The sequence below is a fragment of the Mus pahari genome, chromosome 1, assembly GCF_900095145.1.
Source record: "Mus pahari chromosome 1, PAHARI_EIJ_v1.1, whole genome shotgun sequence".
In the NCBI taxonomy this organism is placed as follows: Eukaryota; Metazoa; Chordata; class Mammalia; order Rodentia; family Muridae; genus Mus; species Mus pahari.
This window is the reverse complement of record NC_034590.1, coordinates 105,013,638-105,031,560: the sequence shown is the minus strand read 5'-3', so window position 1 is coordinate 105,031,560 and position 17,923 is coordinate 105,013,638. Positions and strand designations below refer to the sequence as shown.

At 46.8% G+C, this 17,923-nt stretch overlaps 1 protein-coding gene across 1 annotated transcript in view; it reads right to left on the bottom strand.

Annotated features, from left to right (window-relative positions):
- The window catches only part of Ptpre (protein tyrosine phosphatase receptor type E), a 143,736-nt gene that overhangs the window by 70,311 nt on the left and 55,502 nt on the right, over nt 1–17,923 (bottom strand). Inside the window, exon 2 of the mRNA XM_021221436.2 lies at nt 11,469–11,491. The gene's annotated coding sequence lies outside the window, so the exon portion shown is untranslated. The remainder of the gene's footprint in view (nt 1–11,468; nt 11,492–17,923) is intronic.

The window sequence follows — 17,923 nt, the reverse complement described above, 5'->3', positions numbered from 1 at the left end:
GTGTGTGAGAGAGAGAGAGAGAGAGAGAGAGAGAGAGAGAGAGAGAGAGAGAGAGAGAGCTCTGCCCAGAAGACCCATGATCTCATTAGAAAAGGATATACAACACAGCAGGTCTGAACAGTGGGATATGTTCCCATGATAGCACCATGCAGTAGAACAGAGAGGCAGGGCATATGCAAGCCTTGGGTATTGGGTGTGACAGACAGGGAAGACCATTTCAGAAACAGGTAAGAAATCAGGGGTCACTCAACTCTAGCTGCAAAGGACACATGCTTTTGTTTCTACCACCCCTGTGGGTGAGCACACAGGAAGCTGACCATGACCCACTCCCAGTGCTGGCTCCAGAGGAATGTGATCAGGAGAGCCCTGTCTAGAGGCCTAAGGCTCCGAACTGTTGCTCTGATACCCATTCTAAATCTGTTACCATTTGAGTTTGTGTTTTGCAGGTAAAATGGGCTATGGCAGACATCCCACGATCTTGGTGTCTTGATCCACACCCTGTCCACATTCTGCCACACTCCCCGTGGTTCATCTGCTACTGTCTGCCCCTCCACCTAACTGCCCTGCAGAAGACAGGGCTCAGGCACAGGAAACTGAAGGTTGTGTGGCCGCCCTCCTCCTGCCAAGTCCAAGGCCTGAGAGTACTCTGCTGCCTGAGGGAGTATATGATATTAGAGAGAAGTGAAGAATGCAACACTGATTAGGACTAGTCCAGAGGGGACGCACAGGAGAAGAAAGGAGCTTTTCTTCCGTGCCCTTTGATCAAGTGGCCCCGAATTTGATGCGTCTGGCTTGTTCACCGTGAGTGCTGCCCTGGGCTGAGTGAAGCACCCCCTCTCTCCCCATGCCCGTCTGCTCATTTGTTCACAGAGTCATGGATTCGTTTTCAAGCTTTCTCAGATCTGCTAGGTGCTGGGCAAGTCCTGGGGACTCAGAGACAATGAGTTCATTCACCAGTGATGGCCCTCGCGGCCTCGTGGCACAGTCGGATGGGATAAAATAGATGTTCCTCTGCCCTGGGCTGTGATCCGACCAAGCATGATTTAAGTTATGAGTCACATATAGGAAACGTGGATCGAGTAGGAAACGGGAAATAGGAAAGTAAGTCCTGCCTTCAGCTGGACGGCCGATTCTGTGTCAGTGGGCCAGTGTCCGTCCTGGGTTTTCCTGCTCCCTCCCTGTGATGTTTTGTTCTCTTTCAGCAATGGTCTTCAAGGGGGGAGACCTCTGGCTATTAGTCTGAGGACATCAGACAATCACCCCCAGTATCTTAGACACCCCCCCCCACCCCTGTAGGACTCGGTCTTTCACCAAATCTAGGTGGAAGCAGCAGGTTGTTTATTGCTTTAATTCTCATGGTTACTGGCTTTCCAACTAAAATATGAAAATAAATCGTAAGGACACAGCAGTATGCATGGCAGACACATTCAGAAAGCGCACTGGAGCCCAACTGAAATAAAGTAAGTCTCATTTCTAAACCCTAAGAGGTTTTAGGAGGTCAGCACTCTCGGGTGAAAGATGGAGGCTGCTGTCCACATGACTGTTACGGACGCTTGGACCGGAGCCATGGCTCTCCGACCAGGGTTTGGGGCGGGCTGTGGAAGAGGACCGCCTGCCAGTGCTGGCCACTTTTCTAATCATCTCTTGGGCTTGTGGTACAGATCTAGATGCAGTTGTGGTTCCGTGGTTCCTAGGCTTTTGAGGAGGACCTTGGGTTTCCAACTTGGGGTTTGGTTTCCTGACGAGGCATCTGGACTTCCACTGAGGCTCTTGAGATTTAGATACAGGTAGATCAGCATCCAAAAGCCAAGGGGAAGGAATGGGAATCAGAATAGGAGGAAGGCTGTTGCTCCAGCTCTCTCCCCCGCCCCCCCTCTTGGTGTATCCTTGTGTCTCCTGGGCTCCAGTGGGCCCAGGAGAGCCAGGCAAGGCCACCTGTCTCCTCTGTTCTGCACTAGCACCTCCTGAGCCCCGGCTCAAGATGTTGAGTTAAGAAGAGATTGGTATATTGGAGGAGGGGAGTGGAGGGGGTGGGGCTCAAGGACAGAACTCTCGCCTAGGGTATGTTAGGCCCTAGGTTCAATCTACTCTACCAAATAAACACAAAGCAGCTCATTTTCAAAGCAGGACACTCCCAGCTGCTGTAGTGTTAGGAGTCTTCACTTGTAACAAGACTGCTTTCTGGAGCATCGCTTCCCCTGAAGTATATCTCTTCAATGGTCTTATTAAAAACATTTACTCTGGGATTCTTACTAACAGTATGCATGCATGTCTATGTGCGTGTCTATGTGCTTATATGCATATGTATATATATAGTGCAAGTGTGAGTGTGAGTGTGTAGTGAGTGTGCGTGTGTGTGTGTGTGTGTGTGTGTGAGAGAGAGAGAGAGAGAGAGAGAGAGAGAGAGAGAGAGAGAGAGAGAGTGTGTAGGTCAGAGGACGAACAAATCGAAGGAGTTAATTTCCTCCTTTAATCACGCAGGATCAAACTCCCTTCACCAGGCTTGAGGCAAGTAAGTGCCTTTACCTGCTGAGTCATCTCACTGGCCCTCATTCTTACAATTGCCACTTTTGCTTCATGACCTCCCCCACCTAGCAGGCCACTCGCCCTGCTCACCTTGGTGCTGCCTCTGTGAGCCCTTTGGTGGCTGCGTTTATCACCCTCCTGGATTCCCAAGTGCACAGGTTTCACTGTAAAATATGATACTGGGGCCTCACTGAGTTGGTTATAGGGGAAAGCCGGGACCACTTATCCAGCAGGCCCCAGCTCAATGCTCAGGCCAGCGAGGAGAGTCTCCTCATAAGGCCAGGGGTGGTCCTCATTTTGGTACCTCCTATAGGAGGTACCAAAAGAGGCACTTGGGGAGAGTTTGGCAAGAGAGGAGACCAAAGAGGAGGAGCTGCTCTGGGGGAATCCTGTATTTCTCTTGCTGATTTTGATGAAGGTCATGACCTGGCTGAGCAGACAGAAGCTGCTGTGGAGAGAATAACAAACATGAGGGAAGACCCACAACAATGGGAGAGCTGATGTTCCAGGCAGGCTTTCCAACAGGGACGCCTAGCATGAGGCTTTCCAAGGGTCTCGAGATTAACACTAAAACCCCTGAAAACCCTTCTTAAAGTTACAGAGCTCTGTGCTGTGATGAAAGAGACGCTCTGGCTGTTTAAGAGGCGTCTCCTCTTGGGAGAACAGTACAGCACACAACTGTCATTTCCCAGGGCAGGTTAAATGCCATCCTTTCTGGGTCCCTTTGTCTCCACAGCTGAGCACCACATTGCTCGGTTGATATCAAAAATAATGTTTTAAAGGAAACATGACTTAATACTCAGCTCAACAGGAGGAAAACACACAGCCATGGACAGTGAATCACTCATTAAAAATTAAATCAAAACGCCCACAACAGGAAACAGCATAAGAGAATGTCAGAGCTGGCTTCATATTGGAAGGAAGCCAAAATAGGTTTGTGAGCCAGAAATTCCTGGGACTGACGGTGGGCACGAGGAACCTCTAACATCTCAAAGACATACAATTTTCAAGCTGACCTCTGCCAAACTCCCCAAGTGTGGGGTGGGGCAATATTGGGGTGTCCATGGTTTCCAAGCATATTAACTGGTCTTTGTAGTGAACCACACCCACAAGTGAAATAAAGCACCTTGTGGCTCCTGGAAGGATTCCGTAGACTGGCTCTGAGGGCACGGGAGAGCCACCCTCTCTTTCTGCATCTCTGGGGATTAAACCCCAAGCCTCCAGCACACTGGACAAGTGTTTGAGCATCCAGCCACCCTGTAAAGTCCAAGTTCACAGAACCTCAATGTTTGTTTATTCTTGTTGCCTGTCAGCAGCAAAATGGGAAGAAAACTGACTGCTTTTCAAATAAAAGTTTTCCATTAACAAAACCTTCCTACGGTGGCTTTTTTTTTTTTTTTTTTTTTTTTTTTTTTTTTTTAGCAGATTAAGAGCAAATAGAAGAGAACAGAGAGGAGAGCCTCAGGACAGCTGCTGTCAAAACAGAGATTATCATCACAAAGACAATAATTTGCAAACCCATCCCAATAGAGACTGACCTCCCTGGCCAGAGCCTTGGTTGATATTCAGCAGTCATTATCTGCTGGGGACCTCTGTTATTAGCTCAAATCCAGCCACCACAGAGTTTTGTCGTGATGAGACCTTTGTAAAAATCTCCCTTACTTGTTTTTTTTTTTTTTTTTTTTTTTTTTTTTTTTGGTTGTTGTTGTTGTTTTGGTTTTGTTTTTATTTTATTATTTTATTTTTTTGAGGCCGAGACTCTCACTGACAACTGGGGCTCACAGCTTTATCTAGACCAGCTGGCCAGCGAGGCTCAGGAGTCTTTCTGTCTCCACATCCCTGGTACTTGGGTTATAGGTGTGTGCCACTAAGCCCAGCTTTTTATGTGAGTGCCAAGGACACAAGCTCAGGTCTTGTGCTTGCATGGCAGGCGTTTTACTGACTAAGTTGTCTCCCAGGTCCCCCAGAGAACTTGTTTTGTTTTTTTGTTTTATAAACATATACAACTATGAGTCTGCAGGAGATACTGATAAACATTGGGTGCGGGAGTGGACAGTCTGTGCTCGGAGGAAACCCAGCGAGGGTGTGAGAAGAGATTGGAAGGCTGGGTTTGGTTAGCAGATAACATGAGGAGCTCTCTGGGAGCGCTGGCCAAGATCAACTTGATGGTCATGAGGTTGTTCCAAAATACAATGATCCACCCGCCAGCCGTGTGCACGGCCCATAGAATGCTTTGATTCGTCAGTGTGCTCTGTGGGCTTGCACGGCTCTAAAATAATATTTTTCATAATGGAGTCCCTTCTTTCAGCATGTATGACCTCACCTTGGGTGATGGGCAGGAGAGCTGGCTGGCATTTAAGGAAGAAAAGAACTCAGCCAGTTAGAGGGACATTTGGAAGGGTTTGCTGGTTTTCTTTAGTGGATTTCAAACAACTCTGCCAAGATCAGTCTATTAGTCTGCTATAGGGAATGGCACATAGTTCATGTTCAAGGTAACATCTGTAGGGACTGGAGAAAGGACTCAGTTGTTAAGAGCATATGCCATTCTTACAGAAGACCTGGATAGTTCCAAGCACCCATGTCAGATGTCTCATAACTGCCTAAAGTGTGCTACACACACACATGCACAAGTACACGCACATGCACACACTGGCATGCAAACTATAATGTTACCATGTTGCTAGCCCCTACAGATCTTACTGCCTGTCCTGTTGACTTACTTCTTCAGCCTGCTTGGGTGGGTCTGTCTGTCTGTCTGTCTGTCTGTTTCTCTTTCTGTCTCTCTGTCTCTGTCTTTCTCTCCACCCCCACCCTGACCCCCAAGATGTGTCTAATGTAGGAGAAGAGTCCAAAGAAGACCTTTAGTTGTCCTGTTCTATCTCTCAGCCTTATTCCCCTAGACAGTCCCTCTTTGAACACGGAACTAGCCTACGGTCAGCACACTGTAGAAATCCTCCTGTCTCTGCCTGCATAGCACTGAGGTTACTGGGGCTACAGATATGTGACTATATCTGACCCTTTACACTGTAAATGGGGATTTAAACTCAGGTCTTCAAACTTGCACAGCAAGGGCTCTTACTCACTGACTAGTTCTCCAGCTCCTGGTTTTGATTTTTAATCTTCACTGTGGAGGTGGCAAGGTATCTCCACACTGTTTCCAAGCGTGTATGAGGCACACATGATAATAAATTTGAACACGCTTTATTAAACTGCCAAGTGTCCAATATTGGGTGCACCCTATAATGAAATCTGGGCTTTAGGCATAAGGTATTTAAAACACTGAGCAAAACAGGAAACAGGCCAAGTCCTGCCCTCTAAATCATCATTTCTATCAACATCAGAAAAACCACACATCTCAACATCTCTTGATGTAGCCTAGACCAGCCTTGAACTCACAGCAGTCCTCCTGTCTCAGTCTCCCAAATTCTGGAACTACAGGCATAATAAGTTTCCCTGCCTCATTCACCTGCACCATTTCTCATTGTGGATCAACATGTGGAATCACCAACATAGTCTTAAAAGGTTGCTGAGAACCGACTAGCTCTCCTCACAAAACAGCCCAAGCCCAGGCCTTCCTCCTGCATTGGCCTATTTCTGTTAAGCGGTGCAGAGAACCCATGATGTGGAGCCTCTTTGTTCAGCAATTCCACGGGGATCCTTCCCCTAACATTTTAAAGTACCTTCTATTGAACTTCACCTCAGACTGGCTTCTAGAAGTCAGCTCAGATTGGCAGGATTTGCAAAGATGCTGTCTAATCTGTTGCTTGATGTCTCAACTGCCATGGGACATACTCTTGTTGGCAGAGATGTCATTGAGAGTAAGTTCCCCGCTATGTGTCTGTCCTTGCATTTGGCATTAGGAGCAATCCTAATTCAGAGGTCAGTTGGTCTGAGAAATCTCCCTGTAACTCAGACCCACTATGGGACTCATACACTTCTTGTCTACACTGTGAATGATGGCACCCTCCAGGCTGACTCCCTGGTGTTGCTCACACCATCTGTTCTACCATTTGAGCTCCATAGACAGAAAAACCTCACAGGGCAAGGGAGGCGGGGGTTGGCCCTCGAACCAAAGACACACATCTTGAAGACCTGACCCATGACCTGCTTCAGGTACCTCCTCCTCCTCTCTCAGTGAGAGCCATTTCTAATTACTTTCCAAATCCTAAAGAATGATAACAAGAGAGCACTTTTGATGATAAAATGCCTAGTTAGTAATAGGTGAAAAGTATCCAGGTCATTAGAAAGAATAACTTCACTTTTGATTCCTGGTGGCCTGATGGCCCTCCAAATCTCTCTAGGCCCAGACAGCAGCTCCTTGCTAGGCCCAGTGCGTGGCTGGCTGCTTGAGCTGTTGTGGGACCAAACTGGCTCTGGGACAAACCCAGGTTTCCTGCACAGGGCTGGACAAAGTTAGCAGAGGTGCTTGCCAATGTGCATTTAGTGAAAGCCTTGATAATATTCTTGGTAATATTCTAAAGTACCTAAATTTTGGGTACTTGAGAAATGATAAATATTACAAGCAAGCATGACAGAAATCTAAAAATGACAAGAAAGGCTCCCCTCGGGTCCCCTCTTTACCTCTTGTCCAACTGGGAGAATGCATGGCAGCCATCCTGGCCCCAGGGAATCCATGCTTCTCTGTCAGCTGAAATGGATTTTGAGATGAATGTCAAAGTCTGCTGTGGGTGCGGTGATGAGACAGGAGTTTATATGGAAAACCCAAGTTCCTTTTTCCCTTCAGGTGGAAAGAGTGACTGATGGGGATTGCCTGCCTCTGTGTGTGACAATAGACTTCCTACCAGACTCCTCTGGGAAGCACTTCTAGAAAAAAGGTGGAAGCTCCCTAGGGTTTGAGACTGGAAGGCCATGAGTCACCCTCAGCTCCCCGTGTGCATTCCAGACCTCCACAGGCTCTCAGGGGTCAGCAGTGGAGGGAACCCTTCCTTGCTCCCAGAAGCTCTTCTCATCTGAGAGGAAGCCCAGGGAGCCAGGAGCTAAGGGAAAGCCCAGGCACAGGCAAAGGGCTCACAGAGGGCCTGGGCCACACACCCTACAGAGCTGCGCCTCTTCCTGTGCTATGCTGACTTACTCTTGCCCCTTCCTGCCATTCCAAAGGCTAATTCAGGGCTTGCAGCTCCTGCTCTGCCTACTAGAGTCACCCCAGTGACTTTCCACTTAAGGGTGCCTACACCTCGAAGACCAGGGGCAGGAACTATTATTTGAAAATTCAGATTATTGTCTTGCTCAAATGGTCATTCATACCAACACTACTGAAAAAGCATTGACTCAGAGGAGAAAAGGAAACAAGCTTTGAAAGTGTGAAGGGCGGAGCCATAGGTCAGTGCTGGTGAACTGGTGAACGCCCAGTTGCTATTTGATATTAGCACTTTTGTTCAGCTTTTAATCCCTTTGGTGTTTCCATGAGCCAGAGTGAGACCATCACTTTAAAGCATTATTTGCTTCTTCTTGGCCGTGGCCACCCTTAGATTTTAAAGTGGAGATGCTCCTTGAGGCTGGAGAATGTATTTAAACCTTAATTATCTGTCTTCCATAGATTCTTTATTCTCCCATTTCTTTGCATTAGATTCTGGACCACAGGAACCTATTCAGCTGTAACATTCTCCAGATGAAACACCTTTGGCCACAGATAAGCATGACAGGACTACTTCTACAAGTCCATTGTTTTGTCTTTTGTGTGTGAGCTTGTGGTGTGTGTGTGTGTGTGTTTGTGTGCCTGTGAAGAGGCCAAAGGTCCACTTCAGATGTTTTTCTCTATTGTTCTCTGCCTTATATTTGAGACACGCTTTCTCATTTAACCAGAGACTCACTAATTTGCCCAGGCAGCTGACAAGTGAGTCCCAGGGACTTGGCTTGCCTCTGCCTCCCCAGTGTTGGGATTAAAAGTGTATACCTCCATGCCCAGAACTCAGGTCTTCATAGTTCCATAGCAAGAACTTCATTAAGTTTATTGTTAAATGCAAAATTAAAAGGGTTGACTCCTGCTTAAAACATTTCCCAAACAAAAGAGAATAATTTTGATTCCTTTTAAGAAAGCCAATATTAATATAGCTATTTTTTAATGGAAATTCAAGAATGATGCCAGTAAACTGAAGGCCTTTTGACAGCTGGACAGAAAAAAAAAAAAGAGGTTTTCTGGGACTGGTGTGTTTATTTTGCTAGGGTTGTCGGCCTGGCTTCTCTACAGCCATCACACAAAGCATGGATGAGGGCTTGTGATGGTCTCCAGTTCCAGGGAGCTTATCTTAACTGCCCAAGCAGACTGTCCAAAGTTCCAAATCTCCCAAAAGCCAGTTTCAGAGGGCAGAAGTTAGAAATCATTCTGTGACCAGCCACTGAAATCCTGAAGCTCTGTGCCTACGTCTCAAATGTTTGCCAACGGAAACCAAACAGGCCAGAGAATCTTGCTTATGGGCCAGAAAACGGAATCCCTGTGAAGGCATTCTGGGTTGCCTTGTCCACTTCTCAAATCCGCCTCATGTCAACGCGGATGATTCCCGAAGTCTTCCTCAGTCACATACCGTTTGAATCAAGGTCTCTCACTGTACTTGGAACTTGACTGGTTTTCTCCCACCCTGGCTGGCCAATTAGCCCTCAGGATCTCCTACCCTGCCCATCCCACGCCAGCACCACAGTTACAGGCGCTCACCTGTGTGCTTGGCTTTTTGTGTAGGTGCTGGGGGTAGGAACTCAGGTTCTCAAGTGCGATCAGCAGACACTTTACCACGCAACCATCTCCCAGCCCCATATTTTGAAAGCCAGGACCTGAGTGGCTGACTGAAGCAGAATGGATGCAGAGGCAAAAGTCAGGGCCAAGAGGATCGGAGCTGCCGCATGGATATCACAGATCCGCACAGGAAACACAGATGCACAGAAGTCAGTTTAGCATTGCTGGGCAGGAGGTCTGGCCTTCCAGACCTCTTGATGGGTTTTAAACACGGTTCTGGGAGAGGAGATGCCGAGACCAGACTAGCAGCTGCTGTCACAGGATCACTCGTTTGGACAGCTGCTGGATCACTGCTGGGCATCAGGGCAGTGGACCAAGAGGCTCGGAAATGCTAGAATGGGAGGAAGGAAGGCTGGCTTTGGACAAGCCAGCCCAGCGTGAAGTGCCAAGAAGCACAAAGGTCACATGTTTAGAACCAACCAGAATCTGTGTCCTGTGTTTCAAAAGACAAATCCATGGGGCCTAACCTATGACTACTTCACCCCAGCGTGGAAGACACATTAAGAAACAAAAACAAAACACTCAGATCCACGGGGTCATGTTCCATGTGCATCCCCGCCAACATGTACACACCGACACCTCTGGCTGATGTTCCAGGACAATAGGGGTGGCTGACTTGCAATTAAAGCTTTATCTCATACAAACAATTCCTGTGAGCCTCCCCTTTGTTCTCACTGTCCCCATTTACCCAAGCAGAGTTGGATGCCACTCATAATCGACGACATCTAACAACAATGCAACAGATAACAGACCATAAAACTCAGAAAGGATAAAGGAAGCCTTCATTCTTTCTTAGCTTGAGAAATTCTGGATTATCATCATCCCTCCTTGCCAAAATAGAGAGAGAGCAATCTGATAGAACCAGGCAGAACCGCACCCATTTACGTTCCCATGGAGAAACACCAAGGAAGGACCCCTTGCTTAAGAGGGGAGGCCAGCCAATCTAACAACCTTAAAATCTGGAACACAGGAAAAGTTTATTATTCTTGTTTTTATTTTGTTATTTGAGACAGGGTCTCATGTAGACCACAGGGCCTCATGTAGACCAGGCTAGCCTTTAACTCTAGACTTCTTGCCTCCATCTTCCAAGTCCTGGGCTTACAGGCATGTGGCAGCATGCCCCAACAGTAAAAATATTGCAAAGGTGGCTGTGCATTTGGAAATGGGACTTCTTCTTTGCACTTGGGTGACGCCCATTAAGTGCAGTATATTAGCTGAGCATTTTGTGTTCCTCTTGCGACCACACTGCAGTCATTTCTAAACTCAGATTCTGTGGGGTTTGGTGGAGTGTGCCCTAAACCTCAATACTTAGGAGGCAGAAGCAGTAGGATCATATGAATTTGAGGCCAGCCTAGTCTACATAGTGAGTTTTAGGCCCGTCAGACCTACAGCCTCAACAAGCAAGCAAGCAAGCAAAACAGCAAAACTCTTAGACTCCCCTCCCTCCCTTTCTCCTGAAAAGGGGAATATCATTAAGTTGATTTAAATGTTTTTGAAAAAAAGGCTATGAAGGGGATGGTGGCAGTATAGGCCTGGAATCTCATCTCTAAGGATGTCAAAGCAAAAGGACCATGAGTTTGAGGCCAGCTCTGGCAACGTAGTGAGAGCTTGTCTGAAACAAGACAAAACAGACGTGGGCCATAATGTTTAAAGTTTTTAATGTATTTTCTTACAGGCATCAAAGAAGTAGAATTTGGCTGATACCTAGACCCCATCGGTGTACAACACAAGATTCCATGACATTGAGGCATCTTCACCAAAAGTGCCATTCAGAAAAGCTCCTCCTTAGCTGTTTTCCCCAGGGCAGCAGATCCACTTATGAGAAGGAATGCCCATCAGGCCGTCACGTGCCGCTGTGCACCCTAATGGGTGTTGAAGGCGTGCCACTGAGATAAGGTTGTAAAAGAAACAGGGCAGAGAAAGGAAAGCTGTGGGAACTGCCCACAACTGCCCACAACGGCGCACCTCAGGACATTGAGTGGCTGAGCTACATTTCAAACGCCAGGAGGAAAAATAATAATAACGAGAAGTGTGATGTGAGCCAATGAGTAAGTTAAGGCACTAAATTTGCATGTCACCCTCTGACCATATGGCCTGTTTCTCAGCAAGATAAACCTTAACAACCAAATCCCAGGCATTGGAAGCTAACCAATCAGACATTCGAAACAATTTTTAGAAAATTATGTGTACTCACCAAGGGAAAATGAGGGCTATAGTCTGAAAGAGAAAGAAAGAAAGAAAGAAAAAAGAACATTAGTTTTCTGGTGACACTATTGGTCTCTCACTTGGGTCTCCTATTCCCAACAGTACTAGTCGCTAACACTCATCTCAGGGTCTTCGGGAGCTTGCTTGGTCTTGATGGTAATTTCTTTTTGCTACACGCATTGGCTTTCAACACCTATGACCTGCACCAAACTTTCTTGTGCTCCCTGGCAGCCAATTGAGGGTGAAATGTGGCTCCCCAGGGTCTGAAGTGTTTGACACCCAGCCCTCAAGGACCTGACTTCAATCGGTTGCTGTCCCTAGTGAGGGGTGTAAAGGTCCCACCTGAAGCAGTTCCCACACCTTCCCAGGAGATGGTCTTTCAAGGTAGGGGCACCTTTTCACTCTACACCCGTGAGGTCATCTCTGATCATCACCTAGCTTAAGCCGTGTGTTCTTCCCATTAAAAAGGATTATTAAGATATAATTTATATATATGTAAGATTTGTCCACTCAGAATTTATTGGTTTTTAGTATATTCCAGAATTTAGTAACCTCATTAAAATCTAATGTTAGAGGCAGAGAGATGGCTCAGTTAACAGCTTGCTGCTCTTGCAGAGTGCTAGGGTTTGATTCCCAGCACCGACATGATTCATAACCCTCTGTAACTCTAGTTCCAAGGAATATATCATCTTCTGTTTTCCTCAGGTTCTGCACGTATGTGGTACACAGGCATACATACCATACAGTCAAAGCACTCTATACACATTGAAATAAAATTAATAAAAAAGACACAAATCTAATATAAGATCATTTTCATCATCCAAAAAGAAAATATACACTCATGAGTTTACTGTCCACCACTCTGGCCTCTCTCTGGCCTGTGACAACCACTCAGCTACTTTCTGTAGATTTCCCTATCCTGGCATTTTATAGAAATAGACTTAAAGCATATATGGCATTTTGCAATGAGATTCTTTCATTGAGAATAATGTTCCCAAGTCCTATCCATCCCTTAGAATGCTCTAGTACTTCACTTGCTTTTACTAACAAATATTTCAAATCCCCCCACCCCAGTCTGTTTATCCATCCATCAGCTGGTGGATACAGCTCTGTGTTCCTGTTGGTGACGCAGGCAACCTCACATGAGGCTTATCAGGCTTTCATCTGCCTGCGGATGGAGATCTGGCTGGGTTGGGATTACTCACTTACACAGCTAAAGGGTAGGATCAGTTTTCAGTTGTCTCTATTTTAAAATAGCTGGCTCACTCCACGCTGCCTTCTACCAGATTGCTTGGGATGATAGTCCTGGCAAGGCTAGTTACTTTAAAACAAATTTAACAATGTCTCTGCAGTACAAATTATAACAAGTTATTATAAATTATTATATGGTTACAAATTTAGAAGTGAACTCATGAGATCGTCTTAAAGTCACAGAAGCAGAAAACTAATTCAGGTAAGTAAGAACTGTTAAATCTGCTTGGGAAATTTTATACTCAAACTTCTAATGGCACAAAGGATATCTGCTTTGGTCATTAATATGTAACATTGCTCTGGGAATCTTAGTCGATGGAATAAAGCGAGAAAAAAAATACAAGACATATGAACTAAAAAAGAGATGTATGAAGCATACTTCTGAGGTGGTATAATGGTCTATGTAAAGAATCCTATGGAATAAAAAGCCCCTATTGCTAAGACATGCACTTAGCTCACAGACAAAGAGCTCAAGAATATCAACAGTGTTACACAGGCTAACAAAAAGCTGTTGAGGGAACAATAGTAATTCTATACTTAAGGAAACCAACAGTCCTAGCATCACACATTCGTTTATTAACAACAAACCAACAGCATTCATGATCTATTTGTAACATCTGACACTGTGTCACTCCCTAGGGAAGGAATCAAAAATAATGAAGAGGCAGCATGTTGAGTCACAGAGAGTTGCAAAGGGTTCCCAGCATGCTACAAGGCCCCCACATAACATAACGCCCAAGCGCAAGGCAGAGGCGGAATGCTGGGCAGAAAATGGTTAATGTGGATAGGTAAACTATCTTTTTTAGAACCGTTTACTACAAAACTTCACCCCTTTCACTCACCCTATAATACCCAGAGACGATGCTTGCAGGGGTGCTTGTGTGGAATCAGGCAATGGGCAAAGCCAAGGTGGATATTGCCTCCACAATAACTGACAAGAAAGCTCAAAACTACCTTCCAATGCTATGCTGACTTGTTCCAATATGAAGTGAAGTCCCGTGATATTGAGAAGCTTCTGGGACAGGGCTACAGCTGGAGGCACAGGCTGGGTCAAACCAGACTAAAACCGCAAAGGAAAAGACTAGTTCGGTGTGGAAGCACAGGCTGTTTGGTCAATAGTTAGACAACCAAACATAAATGATAACTCAAAAGTGAACTTTGAAGTAATGCGTTGTTTTTTTTTTAAAAACAGAGTTTGACTCCCCAGAACTTCAGATTGTTCAGTGGACCGAGCAGTCTCAGTCTGTGCTTCATGCATGATTGAATAACCATCTATTCCTCTAAAGCAGGACTACAACAAAACCATGCCCCCCTCCCCCAAAACACAGGCTCTAAAATAAACCTTGTGGACAATCCTCACTTTGCTGAGCAAAACCTCTCAAACGGCACATGAAACATTTAAAACCTGAGGGCTGAGGTGGCAGTTGATGTGGGCAATTTGTTCAACATCCTTCCACAAACTAGAAGCTTCCTGCTCTTATCTTGAAAGCCAGCATCCTCTAAAAAGGGGAAGGAGGGAGGAGGGAGGGAAGGAGGAGGGAGGACGGAGCAGGGAGGAGGGAGCTGGGGGGACACCTCATAGCTAGCCTATGAGGCGAGGGGGTGTTCCCTAAAGATGGGGACCCTGCAGCCTGTGGTGTGAGGATATGGGGGAGTAGGAGGCTCCTCTAGCCTACTACTCTTAGCTGTCTCCCCTGGCCTTGCTTGCTCATAGTCTGGGGTGGGAGCTCTGCCCCCTAGCAAAGCTGTAATTCCTTTAGGGCAGCCACTGTCTTCCCTCTCTGAGTTCCTAGTGTCCAGGGTGCTGCTTGCCACAGTCCGGAATGACATTCTGCTGCAGGCAGATTTATTCCTTCAAATTCCTCCCAGTTCCATTGTCTTCTTCAGTCTAGAAATCCCTGGAAAGAGCCAGACAGGGCCATATCCCTCCTCTGGGGAGGGCTAAGTCTTTGAGAGTGGTATGATCTGACCTGCTCCAGAGGAAGAGCTGGGGTTGCTGGTGCCTGAGTACAGAGTCACATCCATTCAGAACAGGGAGGGAGGAAGCCCGGCTTACCCTGGGAAAGAGGCTGGTGACAGCATCAGAAAAGGGGAAATCCACCCTGAGGAAAACCTGAGGTCAGGCAAGGTCAGGCCCAGGAAAAGCGCTCCCAAAGGAAGTGACCAGCAGCTAGGCTTAGCTCTGATGGTTCCCAAGATAGAAGGGCCCAGCAGTGGAGATACTGTGCAGCCAAGCTTCATAGAAAAGACAACCGAGTGTAGTGTTAGAAGTCCACGGAACTGCTCTAGCTGAGGATAAAGTTACAGTTGCCGTTGAGGTGGCCAGAGCTAGCCAGTCATTCTGAACTCAGACAAAGGCAAAATGTCTTTCCGTACACCAGTGGCCCACGTGCCTCTTGGGCAATCCTGTGGGCAGCGTTTGGCTGCCTGCAGATTATCTAGCTACAGACTTCTTTTGAACGGGTGATAAGATTTTTAAAATTGCGGAAGCGCTTGCATTTTATTTTAAAACTCTTGTGCACATTTTTTCATATCGGAAATGTGAACATTTTTATGACAGTTGGAGATTCCATAAAGCAAAAGGCACAGAAAACTCTATGTGGGGGAAATACCAGGGACCTTGGCCTTGAACAAATCTTTCTGTGAATAATCAGACCTGGCCACGTTCCTCCATTCTGGCTGCCTTCTCTTGAGATTCCGGTTTTCCCAGAAGGCACTGGTCAATGATTCAAGACTACCTGGGGAGCAAGAATTTCTATCCACTGTCAGCCATAGTAACCCTCAAGCCCAGTCACTATACCCATGAATGTACAGACTGGCTAAACAGCAGGGCACTGCTAGAAATAGAATAGTAACCAAGGCCCTATCAAGAGAACTGCAGGCAGGCAATAGGGGGATGGCTGTGCCCCAGCCATGCCTCGGGCTTGCCTGCATTCCATCAGACAGCCACACTTTGCTGGCAGGGGCTGTGGAGTGCCGAGAGCGTGTCATGTTTCCTAATCATCGAGGCTGCAGATTGCACAGATCTCACACTGCCAAGTCTCACAGTTTTCTTGTTTACCTTGTAGATACCAGCAGAGCCGCTACTTCTCCATCTTCCGACGCACGGAAGAACAGGGAAGAGTGGCTGAATGTAGAGGAGGGAAGTCTCCCCACACAAAGGAGTGTGGTAAGATGCTCCTCTGACTACCTCACAGGTTCAAGCTGCCCAGACAAGGAGGTGAACCTTTGCAATGGTGTCACCAAGGTAACGCCATCTCACTATCCATTTGTCAACCCAAACAGACTAGCACACTTTGTAAATGCTGGAAAATTTCTAGCAATTATTCCCAGGGAAGACACCTGCTTGCTCTCCACCCAAGTGTGTGTGGCACTTCTCTAACTGCTCACTGTGGGGTGCCCCCTTTGCATATTAGTAAGCTAGGGGAACCCTTGTTTGTAAGCACAGGCCCGGTGTTTTCCACACTGCTACATCTGTCTACAGTGCTGTGATTGCTCTGGAATTCAGGAACTCCGCAGTTCAGATCTATTCTCTTCAGAGGCATGGATGCTCTCAGCTTCAGGCGAATGCTAATGATTTGCTCATCTCTTGGTGCAGGGCACACAGACTTTCCCGGTAGTGATATAGCGACAGTCACAGTCACGACTTGGACCTGTGTGGATGTTGGTTGTTGTTTTTCCCCATTTTTATATCTTTTCCCCCAGGAGCTGCTTCTTTGTGGGCTCCTGTCCTTGAACCGTTTTGTGAAGCTTCTTGGAGAGGCATCCCAACAAGGGCTACTTCAGCCTTTCAGGACTCTCAGGAGGAATCCATTACAAGAGCTGTTCTGTAGACAGAGAAACTGAGGTCCGAACATGGAGTCACTTGCTACAAAGAGTCCCACCGCTGAGCAGGGCAGTGGCTCCAGTGCTGGTTTATAGACTTTGCTGCAGCCTTGGGCTTGTCCTGGACAGAACTGGCTGCATGAGGTCATTAGAAACAGAAGGACCCTCTTCCTGGTCTGTCAGTGCTTGCACATGCCCCAAGCTCACCTAGACTGAGGTTGCTCACCTAGGGAGTTGCCTTCTGACCACAGCACACACAGCTAAGGCACAGCTTCACGGACCAACCCCATCACCTCTCAAATCCACAATTTTTACTCCTGATAGTGCAGAGCTGAGCTCTGGGTCCTGCAGAGAGATTCCAAGCATCATGACTTGAGTGTGACTTCGGAAGACAGGACCAGTGAAGCTTACATGTCTTTTCTCAGAAGGTGCACCCCTAACTGCCAGCCCACTGCGAAAGGACCCAAAGTGTAAAGAATGGAAGCTTCCTCTAGGTGGAGACATGCCCCTGTCTCCTCTCTTAAGGGTTAATGCAGTGGAGCAGGCCAGAAAAGGTGGCTTCACCTACCTTAGACAATGCACTTTTCCTTCCCATAATTCCTACTCTCTAAGGCAGTCTCTATGAGTGGCTAGGTCTGTTGGTCTTGCTGAGGTCTAACTCTGAAAGGTGTAACTGTTTCGTTTGCATTTGGATGCTGGCCAGAGCCCAAGTATGCTTCCTAACACCCTAAGGCTTTGGATTTCCTTGATTCTTTTTGAAAGCTCCTTCTCTGCCTTGCAGAGTATCTGTTTGCCGCCAGGTGGCTGACCTGACACTTTATCCCAAGCTGTAAGTCTTTGCTCCTTTTCCGTTCGCCTCTTTTCCAGCAGCTGCAAGATTTACAGCTTGCTAGCCCTGGGCTTTTCCTTTTAAAGGACAATAAATTGTCCCTGAGCTTCCATTTGAATCTGTTCTTTGTCCTCTAGCTTCTAGGATTCTCAACTTCTGTTATTAATGAGACTAAGAACCCCAAGAAGGGACCCTCATTTCCCAGGCAGTATATGATGGGTCCCCGAGATCCTCAGGAACACGTCTTTCCTGCCTTTTAATTCTTTAATTGGCAGAGAAAACAAACCTGTCCCTGCACCCTTAGATAGCATCCAAAGACTAAAGACTGTTTCAGAATTAAAAAAAAAAATCTATAACACCAACTTTACAAACAATGGCCCCATTTTCTCTGCAGCAGTAGACAAGCGAACACTTCTCATACAGAACCCCCATGGGTCCTTGGGCTGACCCACGCAGCTTCACTAGATGGATATTCACCACTCCCTTCCACAACCGAGTCATTTGTCAATTTGTCCCTTCCCCCTACTTCCAGGTATGAG